The following is a 12444-nucleotide window of genomic DNA, read 5'->3' as shown; positions in this document are numbered from 1 at the left end:
TAATATTTAAAGCTTCTTTTTAAAATCTAATGACTCATTGTTTTAACAAAATTTAATTTTTGGAACATATGTGACCAGTAATTATACAATAAGATACAGAAAACACACAATTTCAATAAAACTAAATATATTTCGAGAAATTCTCATCAGTAGAGTACAAAGCTAACAAATAATAAGATAAAACAAACTTATATAGTTCCCAAGTAATCAAGTAATCATATTGTAATCAAGAGACTAATAAAAGACAAAAGCAATTAGAAACATTTAAAACCATTTAAGTTTACTTCTATTGTAATTGGTCTACAGTAAAACTAAATATAAATAAAATGAAAACAATCCTTATACAGTATTACGAAAATAAAGAAACAGTATAGTCAAATTTTTTTTGCTTACATAAAACAGGTTTCCTTAACAAAATACAAATGGCTTCTAATCTAACCAAATCGAAAACATTACTACAAGTTTTAATAATTTTGAATCTGTTTATATTATAACTGTTTGCACAAGTTGAATTATTAACCAAAGGTTCTGAAATAGATGAACGTTTGAATGCATTTAAAACCTTGACTGGTATATCATCTCTTTTATCTAAAAAGCAAAAATTCTCTACATTCTTTGGTACATGCTCTTTTATCCTTTTCCTTAGATGTCTTGTTCTTAATCCATTGTAGCTTGCTTTACCACAGCAGCTGTATTGGTTAATTACTATACTTTTATATAAGTTTGATATCGGATCCTTACTACCTGATGTTAACAGTGGTGTTAAACCCTAGAGTGGTCTTCACCTCTAAGCAGCTATTATTTTTTTTTTTTTACTTTTTTTCACTTACTCTTTTAGTTTTATGGTTTATGTATGATACATATCGCTGTGTGTGAACTTAGTATAAAAATTAACTTGTTTTGTTAGGCTTTATTTAACTCTAACGATAGTGTCATTTCAAATTATATTTCACATTGTTAGATAAATTAATTGCTTCTATTTTTTTAATATTATAAACATCGGAAAGCTCAAGACAAAACTTATGAAGGACAGTGAGAATTTTAGTAGAATTTTCCTTGATTTGTAGCAGGGGCGTCGCGTGGGGTGAGCGCTGGAGCTGTAGCTGCACCTAAAAAAATGAAAAATTATGCTAAGTTTATTTGACTTTAGAGTTTAATTCTTTAAACACGCTGCTTTAAATGGGCCCCTGATTCAGCTGTACAACCCCAAACTACGTCAAAGTAACTTTATTATAAAGCTGAGTAATTGAACTTTAAAATGATATAAAAGTTTTTATATTAGCTAAAACATAAGAAAGTTGTGTTATTATGAACTTGTACAAAAAACACAGCCAAATGTGTACATGATCGTCGTTAATTTCTCTGCTAAATTAGTTTTTTTCAACTTTTTATATTTGATGTTTCAAAATGTTCGTAAAATTGGAGCTGCATTTTGAACGTATACAAGTTTTTAATACAAATAATCTTGAAAAGCCGAATTCTTGAGCTGCATAAACTTTCAGCACCATGTGAATAAAATCATGATCGTTGTTGAAATTTATTACAACGCGAGAACAATAAGAGAAGTTAAACTCGAGCAGAAGAAACTCGAAGAGGGAATACTCAAGCAGAGGCAACTCGAGCAGGAACAACTCGAGCAGGAAAAACTCGAGCAGGGGCAACCTCGTTTTTTTTTGTTACTTACTTTTTTTTTTTTCAAATAGTTAGAAAAGTCATAAAATTAAGTTTGTAAGTTTATAATTGTGCAAACACAGAAACTTACAAAGACATAAATAAAAATAAAAGTAGCTATAGCTGTTAAGAAAGGGATATACAAAGGTATGAGATATGTGTTTTATTTTTATTTTTAAATTTTGTTTAATATTTAGTTAAACAAATATGTTAAATTTGTTTTCTGAAAAATTTGCTATTTCTTCACATTACCTTTATGATTTTAGTCTAAATGTTTCAAACTATGGGAATTTTTAATTTGACAATCTCAATCTGCAGCACCCCCTAACAAAAAGACCACGGGACGCCACTGATTCGTAGTATTCTAGAATAAACTATAGAATAATATATAATAATATACTAAATAAAACTTTTACTGTTTTTTTTTCTAGTTACAGTTTATTTCAAACAAAACCTTAAACAGTATTATAGTATATTTAACTTATAGTGAAAAAAGATTTTATATAGAATAATGTAAATAGTTTAAAATTTCTTTTGCTGTATGTTTTTTGATATTGCTAAAATAAGTACTTGAAATTGAACTTTAGAACCAAAACATAAAAATTTTTGTTGATTTTTATGACAAATAATTTATTCTTTAATGTTATACGAGCACATTTTTTTAAAATATTTAAAAATCAATTTCAATAACTAAAACAAAAAATAAATAAAAAAGTGTAAATTGTTTAACTTGTATTATTTTTTTTTTTTTACAACTTTAATAAAATTTTTGTTAAATAGTTGTCATTTAAATGCTAAGTAACAATATTTTATCGTATTTAAAAACTTCATCACTGTTTTTTTAAACTATTTACTTAACTTAATTATGTACGACATTTATTAAATTGTTTTGTCATACAATAACTTACTTTACGTTCTATATGCTAGTATTTAGTGATATCATACGTACAGCACAAAAATAATTACAAAAATTTTTATTTATTAAACGAAGTTAAAATAAAAGTATTATATTTTTGACATAGGAAAAAAATGCTGTTTGCTAATAAATCGTTTAAAAAACTATATAACTTTTAGTTTACTTTTTAAAAACATATCTACTACAACACTTGTACCTTATTTTCAATAAAAATCAAATTATGACTTAGTTTAAAATAAAAACATGAAGAAAATAATAAACAAACAAAAAAACAAAATATACTTTTTTTCTATGAAAAATTTTACTACTAAACATAAAGCTCCCGATGAAAAAACAATTTCAATTTAATAACTATAAAAAACTTCGATTAATCAAAACTATTTAAATAAATTCTGAAATCAAATTATCCAGTTTTTAAATTAAAAGTACTATTTAACATAATTATTTAATTTGATTACAGTGAAGCTTGATTAAAATAAAATAACAGAAACAAATTTGTACACTTAACTTTGTAATCAAACAATAGTATACGCAGTTTAGTTATAACTATAACAAAAATTAAAAAACAAATTATTGAAAAAAATTTTATAGTCGATTTAAGAAACTATTTAATGTTTTAATATATATAAAAAAGTAAAATTATACTTATTTCCTAATTAAAACTTCCTCTAAAAATATAAATAAAAGATCTTTATTAACTAACTTTAAAATAACATGAAAAACATTATAACATATATTAAACAAAATTCTTTTAGCTTAAAAAAGCTTTTAGCTTCAAAAATAGAGAAATATTATCTAAACGAAAATAAAAACACAGATAGTTAAAAAAATCAAGGATCATTGATGTGCCGCCTCAATGAAAAAGCTTTGTCAGCCTCCAAGAATAAGTGATGAAGAGCCATCTCTTTATGTTGGTGTAGAATGAGATAGCGGTACACATGCCCCTAAACATAAAAAAAAACCTTCTTACTATATGGTCTTAAGGTACCCCCATATCCTCTCAATAATCTGTGTCTGAATCCACGGGTTTCTAAGATCCATAAAAACTCGACTGCATGATTAACCGTTTGGTGGATGTAGTTTAATGGTTGCCCATTACCATCCACCAAATTCAGAATGTTGCTACAGGCACGTCAGCAATCGAAAATTAATGTCGTTTCTAGCAAAATATTTCTTAAAATGAGAGGTTCCAAGGTCTCCCTATCACTCTTACCTCCCATACCCAAACATAAAACGAACATTTTACCACTACCCCTTTTTATTCCACCAAACACCCAGTGATGGCTCTTCCTAAGTCTGCAACCTCTGTTATACTTCGCCGAGCTCATTATGTGCGACTCGTCGATTTCGACAACTTTGCCCGGTTCATCAATTGTGTCATATCTATTTAAAGCATAAGCGCATACCTTTTATTATTAATTTTAAAATGTTCGCATAAAAACTATTAAACATAAATATCAACTTTTAATATCGAGTATAAAATTTTAAATTTTTATTATATACTTCTAAATCTGCAAAAATGTAAGTGGAGTTTTAATTCTATTGAAGGTAGTATGTTATAAATAAAATTATTCATAAAATAAACTTTTAAACATTTTAATATAAAAACATTAAAAGTTAAGCAATTTACGATTTTCTTTTTGAAAATACATACTGATTTTTAAATGTTTTTAAAGTCTATACAGGTAGTATGTTATCAAAACAAATAGTTTTATTAATAAATTAAAATTTCACAAAATTTATAAACTTTTGGTTATTGGAATGTATTTTGTTGTATTCGAATATTATTTGCAACTAAATATAACTATAAAACGATAATTAAGAAAACGATAACTATTAAACTATACAATAAAAAATACATTCTAGTAAGTTAAACGATTTTTTTATGCTTACATAAAATAATAACTTTAGTTAGCAGGTTATTTTTTGCAATGTGTGTTTCTTTGGATCATCTTTGTCAACAAACTTTAAGTTATCTTATTTCTTGTTTTATTGTTCTTTAGAAGTTTTTTTGCTTAAAGTTATAAAATGAAAATAATTTTTAGCTTTATTTAGTTTTTTTACTTGGTCCTAAATCATTTAAACTCGTGTACCTTATTTTTTGTAGTCGTAAAAACTGTAGTTAATTGTTTTATATAAATCTTAAAGCTTTATATATGTTTCTATCTTAAAACACCAAGTCTTTAGACTTTTTTCATAAGACTCTTTATTTTACATTCACTTATGTTCAATACACCTTATATCGACTATTGCTTGTGTTTCTTGATATACGAAACTAATTTTAAGTACTATTTTACAATAGGATATCAAACAACATACAGCAAGAGAATTTTAAACTGTTTAAACTATTCTAAATAAAGTACTTTTTCACTTTAATTTGAATTTATTGTAATACTGTTTAAAGTTTCGTTTTAAATAATTTATAATATTGTAATTTGTTTTAAATCAAACGATTCAAAGTTCTCGGATTAAATATCTTTAAGGAAATTTTTTTCACGGTTTATTATTAACAAAACAATGTTTCACTCCTATATTGGCATAGAGGAGATCATCAGTTGTAATATAAATCTTATTAAAATAGAATCTAAAAAGTACTTAAGAGTACTATAAAGGTTTTTTTTATAATTCGGTGTTTAGTTAAAATGCTATTTGAGTTAGGGAGACCATTCCTGTAGGAACAGGAAGATTTTTTAGTAGTTAATGTAAAGTAATTAGTTAAAAGTATTAAATTTTTTCTTTGTTGTTTGTTTTTAGGTATTTATTTATAGTTAATGTGTTAATGGTTTTGAAATAATTTTTTGTAAGTAACAAAAAGTGTTAATACAAAAGCAGGATAATTAGTTTTATATTTAATTTTTGTTTAAACAATGATAAATAACTTTCTGTATAATATTTTTTGCAATAATTTGTATTCTATAGCATTTTTTAACTACATTAGATTAAATATTATGTTTTGCTAAAGTCAAGTCAGTCATAAAATGTAATAGTACGCTTAAAAAATAATCTTTAGTTTTCAAAACAAGTATGAGTCATAGGTAGAAGCTGCTTCTAAACAAAAAAAAATTGAAGCTAAATGGTATTATTGAGGCTAAGTTTTTGATACAAATAATAATTATTTTTATAATAAATTAAAGAGTTATTTATTTAATATTCTTTGTTAGTTTTTTTATTTTAAAACTATTGAACTTATAAATTTAGCTAAAGCTTATGCTTAATATGATTTTTAATCAACCGATATAAAACGCTAGTAAAATTTGGTCTAAAGACCTGGTGTAAGAAAAAAACATTTGATTATCGTGTCGTACACATCATGCTTTTACAACGTATTAGAATCTAAGAAAAAAAGTTTTTTAGAGTTCAATTTTCAATAAATAAAACAAACGCAAAAGAAGCAAATTAAAACGAAAATTTTGAATAGTATATTCAGTTAAAAAATTGTAAACAAAATCTACACAAAGACTTTTCTAACAACATTCATATGAAAAAAAGAGTTATAAAAAATAGTCGTGCCCAAACAGGTGTATGTATTGTCTGCCTTGATTACAGTAAAGTACGTGTGCCCCTACTGGAGTCTTGATACAGATGTACAGTTAAAAAGGTTTAAGCTTATTCTTTACTGGTTTAGAACATATGTTTAAACTAGCTGTTAAGTTAAAATCATTACTCAATAGTAGATTAACCTGTTTATTTGAACTAAATATATTTTTTACTCGTTTGCTATTACACTTTTTGATCATTTTCAGTGCAGTTATATATTTAAAAACTAACTTATTCTTATACTGTATTAGTTGTGTTTAAATTTGGTCTAAACTCTAAAGATTAAAATTGTATGATCAAAACTTTATGTGAACTTGAGCTTGTCTCTCACTCAGCTCACAAAAATCCAGACTTCGACATTGAAAATTAACTTTTGCTGATATTTTCTTTGATTTACATTGTTAACATTTAATAGAATAGAACAACAATATTTCTAAAGAATTTATGCTATATATTATTGTTATTATTAACTAATTTTACTTAATTTATGATTCAGTGGTTAATTAGTTAAAATATATATTGTGTAAAAATAAAAACAAATATTTAAATTTATTTTGTGTTAATTTAAAGTATAATTTTGTTAATTATTCGATTAGATTTTGTAATATAGTTGTTTCCTTAAATCTTTTACCGCTACGATTAGGTTTGTTCCTGACAAAAATTGACGAATCAAATTTGAAAATTAAATCTAAGTCGTTTATTTATTTATAAAAATCAAGAAAACCTGTGGTTTTATAAATTATTTTATTATAAATTATTTTATGTAAATTAAGTTTAGTAAGTTTTAAAGATTTATTACTTTAACATGGTTGCATTCCTATTTCTATCTACTGACAAAAAAATCTTTTATTTAAAACAGTTCTAGTACAAGTTTGATTAAACTTTGGTTTAATTCAAATCATTTTAAATCTAACTGTTTTTTGTTTTTTGATATTAAATTTAGTTATCTTCAAATAAAATTTATTTTTATTTATTTGAGGAGAAATTTTTATATAAATGTCAAACGTAGTTGAAATGTCACTTGTGGTTACAGTTTTCTATCTTTGCTTAAAAAAGCTGGTCTTGGTCTCTGATAACACCTGTAAAAAGTTTATGAATACTTAGTTCTTAATAATTTGCCTAAAACCAATGTTAAATAGTTTTAAAATATTAAAAAATTTGGTTACATGACTATTCAAATTCGGACAACTCAAATTCCGACAATTCAAATTCTTAAAAAAATATTAAAAGGACTATATCTCAATAAGTAATATAAATTTGAAAAAAATAAAAAATACATATGTAGATCTTCATAATATCTAAAGCCACTTTTTTTCTTTTTTTCAAAATCTTTTCAAGTCATTTTAAAATTACTAAAAATAACCATGTTTTTTACTTTTTTTAAGCCATATCTCAAAAAATATTTAATGTTTTGCAAAAAGAAAAAAAAATTCTGTAGATATTAATATGGTTTACATATGCATTTTTTATTTAAATCAAATACACATTATTTTTTTATTTTTAGTCGTTTTAATCTTTTATTAAGAACTTGAATTGTCGGAATTTGAATTGTCCGAATTTGAATAGTCGTGCACCCAAAAAATTTAGTGCGTACTGCGTACCTCTAAAAGTTCATACATTACCGATGTCTTTATATTTTTAAAAGTACATTGTAGAAATTTGGACCTGGTAGTAAACATTTATTGAATATCAAATAAATAAATAAAAGATCTTGCAAATAAAGACTATTTTTTTGGGCCACATTCATGACAATAACCAATATTTTATGCAAGGTGGAAAAACATCAGGCTTACTAGCCTCCTGCATATATAAGTTTTTCAAAGGTCAAGCAAGTTATATTCATCATTTCTAATTCCATCTGCCTTAAATTTTAATTAAAAAAAAAGATTAATTATTGTTTAAGGGAAACAATAAATTTAATTTGTCTTTAGAAACAAAAACAGATTACTCAAAATGAAAAATGTGAACCTTTTTCTAGTTTTGAACAAAGTTTGATTGTAAGCTTTAGTAATGAACGTCATAGTAATAAACTAAATTGCCAAATTTATAAATACACCAAAGTTTTTTTACAGCATGAAATTTTAAATATTTGTATCATAATAAAATGTTTTGTCTAATATTGAAATTTTTTTAAGTTTCCTTTTTTTTGAAATTGTCTGGATAAGTGAGCATCTGGATAAGCAGGGTTCGTGCGCATCGGACTTTTTTAATTCTAAGGCCAAATCAAGCTAAATCAGTGTTTTTGTGAAAAAGTTGAAAAACATCAAGCTAAATCAGTTTTTTTAATTAAAAAATTTAGAATCTTAGTTTAAAGACTTGAAAATTTTTGATAAAAAAAATTGAGAATTTATTTAAAAAAATTAAACTGAGATATGAACATATTTCTAAATATAATTTTAGTGATTAAAGACAAAATCAGTTGGGGTTTATTAAAACAAATGCTTGAAACGTTTTGAAATTCTAATAAAAATTTAAGTATGTTTTTAATCATGTTTTGAGTAGATTATCTTTGTCATAATTTTGAAAGTTTATTAAGAATTATACAGTTTAAACAATACAGTTGGGGTGCACAACAATTCAAATTGGGATTATTCAAGTTCTGATTTTTTAAGCAAAACTCAATTATTTATTTTATTTAAGTTTTTATTTTCACCATCATAATTGTAATAACCAGACCTTTGTGTGCATTTTTTTATTTTTTTAAAATTCAAACTATTAGTCAAGATATAATATGAAAAAATATTTGGTAATTTTATAATATTTTACACTTTTAATTTTACTTTCTGATAGGAAGAGTATAGAAATGAAAAGCTCTAAATCAAAAGTTTAAATAAAAATAGGGTTGCCACACACTCAGGGAAACTCAGGGAATTTTGATTCTCTGTTTTTAATTCAGGGAAACTCAGGGCAGTTTTGGTTTTTTCTAAAAATCTCAGGGAAATTTTAAGATTTTAAAAATAATCTCAGGGAATTTTTTTTCTAGATCTAGAATGAGATATAGTTAATCCAGTTTCAATATTTTGTTCATAAAAGTTTATTTTATTCAATTTTAAGTGCTTATTTAAAAATGTTACGTCTTGTGGCAAGTTCTTCAATATTCTTAGAATTAAAATGGTAATTTTTTAATAAATAAAATAATTTTAAGGGTTTGAAAAAAACTCAAGGAAACTCAGGGAAGTTTAAGGTTACTCAGGGAAGATTTTTTGACTCAAAGAGTAGCAACCCTGTAAAAAAGAAATTTTTGATTAATAAAAACAAAGCTACCAAAGGGTAAGGGTTAGGGGTAACAGTAATAGTAAAAAAAAAATTAATAAAAATTATTTTGAAAAATTAACTGAAAGATTAATTAATAAACAAAAAAAATACTGATCAAGAATAAGAGTTAGGGGTAGCAGTGATAATGAAAAAAAATATTAAAAAAAAAAAAACTGAAAGATAAATCAATAAAAAAACAAAAAAAACTACCGTTCAAGGGTAAGGGTAACAGTGATAATAAAATTAACTAATAAAAATTAAAGAAAAAGTTTTCTGTTTGATTTTAAGTAGTTGTGTACCTTATACTTCAACTTTGTACTTGTCTTATCACAGTGTAAAAATAAAAGTGTAAAATATTTTCACCCTGATATTAGTGCGACATCATCCTAGGAAATTACCAAATATTTTTTACAGTATTTACAGTATACAGTGTAAATAAAATTTAATTCTAAGAATATTTATATTTTATTTTTATAACTATATTCTTTGTAATCAGATTTAGGTACCTATTTTTATTTCAGGATTGCCACACACTCAGAGAACTCATGGAATTTTCAAATTCAAGAAAATATCAGGAAATTTTGATTTTTCTTTTAACTCAGTGAAACTCCGGGCAGTTTTGACTTTTTATAAAAATTTCAGAGAACTTTCAGGGAAGTTTTAAGATTTTTAAATAAATCCCAGGGATTTTTTTTTAATAGATTTAGAATGAGATTTAGTTCAATTTCTATAATTTGTTCAAAAATATAATATTATGTATTTATAAAAGCTTAATTAAAAATTACATAGCCTTGTGACTAGTTCATCAAGTAGTTTTTAATTATTTTTAATAATTTTTAAAAAGTTTTTAAAGTTTTGAAAAAAAACCCAGGAAAGTTTAAGGTTACTCAGGGAAGTTTCTGGTCACTCAAGGAAAATTTTTGACCCTAAGAGTGGCAACCATGTTATTTTTCTCAACTTCAGTTTATATTTAGAGATATAGCTTATTTAAACAAAGTTTAAGTATTTGAATTGTAGGAATTTGAATTGACCTAATTTTAATAGTCAGATAACCTAACAGTTGCAGTAAAACAACCTAGCTGATGGTTTGAATTTGTTTACTTCAGCTATGTTTTTTAAAGTTTAGATAGTATAACTGTAATATATTCTAATTTAGAAACTAATTAACAAATACTTTTTCGAATAAAAATCATAGCAATTTATTAATAATATGTTTTACTATTTGTTTATTAAAAGTTATTGAAGTTACTTACACTACTAACACATTCTGAACACAGCAGCTACTTAATAGAGAGTTTGTAACTTAGAATTTTTAAGCTCAATAAAAAAGAATACTGATAGAATCTTAAAGAGTATTATGTTTACCTAATTATTTCAAACAGATAGTCCATTAGGTTTTATCAATCATGTGACAGTTTGTTATACAAAAATTTAAAAACAATTAGTCTTTTTGCAATAATGTTAAGTATTAAGGGCGTAGGGGGGGTAACACCCTTTTTTGGTTTTTAATCTTATTTTATATAGTTTTTACTAAGCTACAAAATGCTTTTTACAGATTCAAAGAATTAAAAGTAATTTTTGAGATATAGCCGGTCAAAGTCGGAGCCAACAATAGGTTCCTTATGGGAAGCGCAAACTAAAACGGCAAAAATAGACTATTTCACTAAAAATTTATCTTCTCCTACATTTTTTGAGATAACTACCTCAAACTTGCAGGAAATGTTCCTTGATATATTTAAACAGTTCTGTTGGAAGGATTTTAAGTTTTGACAGAATTTTCTAAATACTGCAAGTAACATGTCCTGAAAATTTGAGGTAATTATCTCAAAAAACGTAGGAGGAGATAGATTTTTAGTGATTTCTAGTTATTAGTCGTTTTAGTTTGAGCCTCCCATAAGGATCCTATTGTTGCCTCCGACTTTGACCGGCTATATCTCAAAAATTATTTTGAGTCTTTCAAATCTGTAAATAGCTTAGTAAAAACTATTTAAAATAAGATCAAAAACCAAAAAAGGGTGTTTAACCCCCCTATGCCCTTAATACTAAATGATATAGTACAATGCTTGTTTTATTTCTTTGTTAATGTCTTTGTTTTGCAATTTTACAGGGTTCGTGCGCGTCAGGCTAAATCAGGCTAAATCAGTTTTTTTGAAAAAAGTTGAAAAACGTCAGGCTAAATCAGTTTTTATGTTTAAAAATTTGAGAATCTCAGTTTTTGTCAGTTCAAATGCATGAAATTTTTTAAATTAAGATCAAATTGAGATGTGAATTTATTTCTAAATAAAGATTTAGTCATTAAAGACAAAATCAGTCAGTATTTGTAAAAATAAGTGCTTTAAACCTTTTGTTGAATCTTTAAAATTATTTTAAGAATCTTCATTATTTTGTTTTTAGTAGATTATATATGTCATAATTATAAAAATTCATAAAAAAGTACAGTTTAAACATTACAATTTAGTTCAACAACTTAGCTGTTTGTCTGAATTTGTTTACATGAGCTTTGTTTTTCAGAGCTTAGTTGGTTAAACTGTTTTAATTTCTAATATAAAGGCTTTATACCAAATACTTTTTAGATTAATACTCTTAGCAGTTTGTTAATATATTTTATTTTCTGTTAATTCAAAGTTATTAGAGATATATTCACAAGACTAAAACTTAGCTTAAAGATATAAGTTTCATAATTAGTAGAATCATATTTTGCAAGTGAATGAGTTGATAGTAATTTTTATTTTACTCTTTTTAAATGTTTCAGTTTATTATAACGCTTAGATAATTTTACGTTTATTTTTTGTTCAAAGACATTTATTTATTATAACAGTTTTAAATATAAAATTTTTTTTAATATAAATGTTTTTTTTATTCATTCGTTTATAAAGATTTTTTTGAATAGTTTATGTAGTAACATAAAAAGCTTAAACTGTTTTTTAGTTTGAGTAGTTGTTTTTAAAATTATGTTGTTAATGAAAAGATAAGTTTTAGAGTCCAGATCATGTGTTTAATACTTATCTTTATGTATTCGTTTTAAAGGATTCTTTGAAATAACTTATGTAATATCATGATTAGTT

This window comes from Thalia democratica, chromosome 3 (genome assembly GCF_965202585.1).
Source record: "Thalia democratica chromosome 3, ktThaDemo2.hap1.1, whole genome shotgun sequence".
Taxonomy (NCBI): Eukaryota; Metazoa; Chordata; class Thaliacea; order Salpida; family Salpidae; genus Thalia; species Thalia democratica.
Note: the sequence above shows the minus strand (reverse complement) of the source record.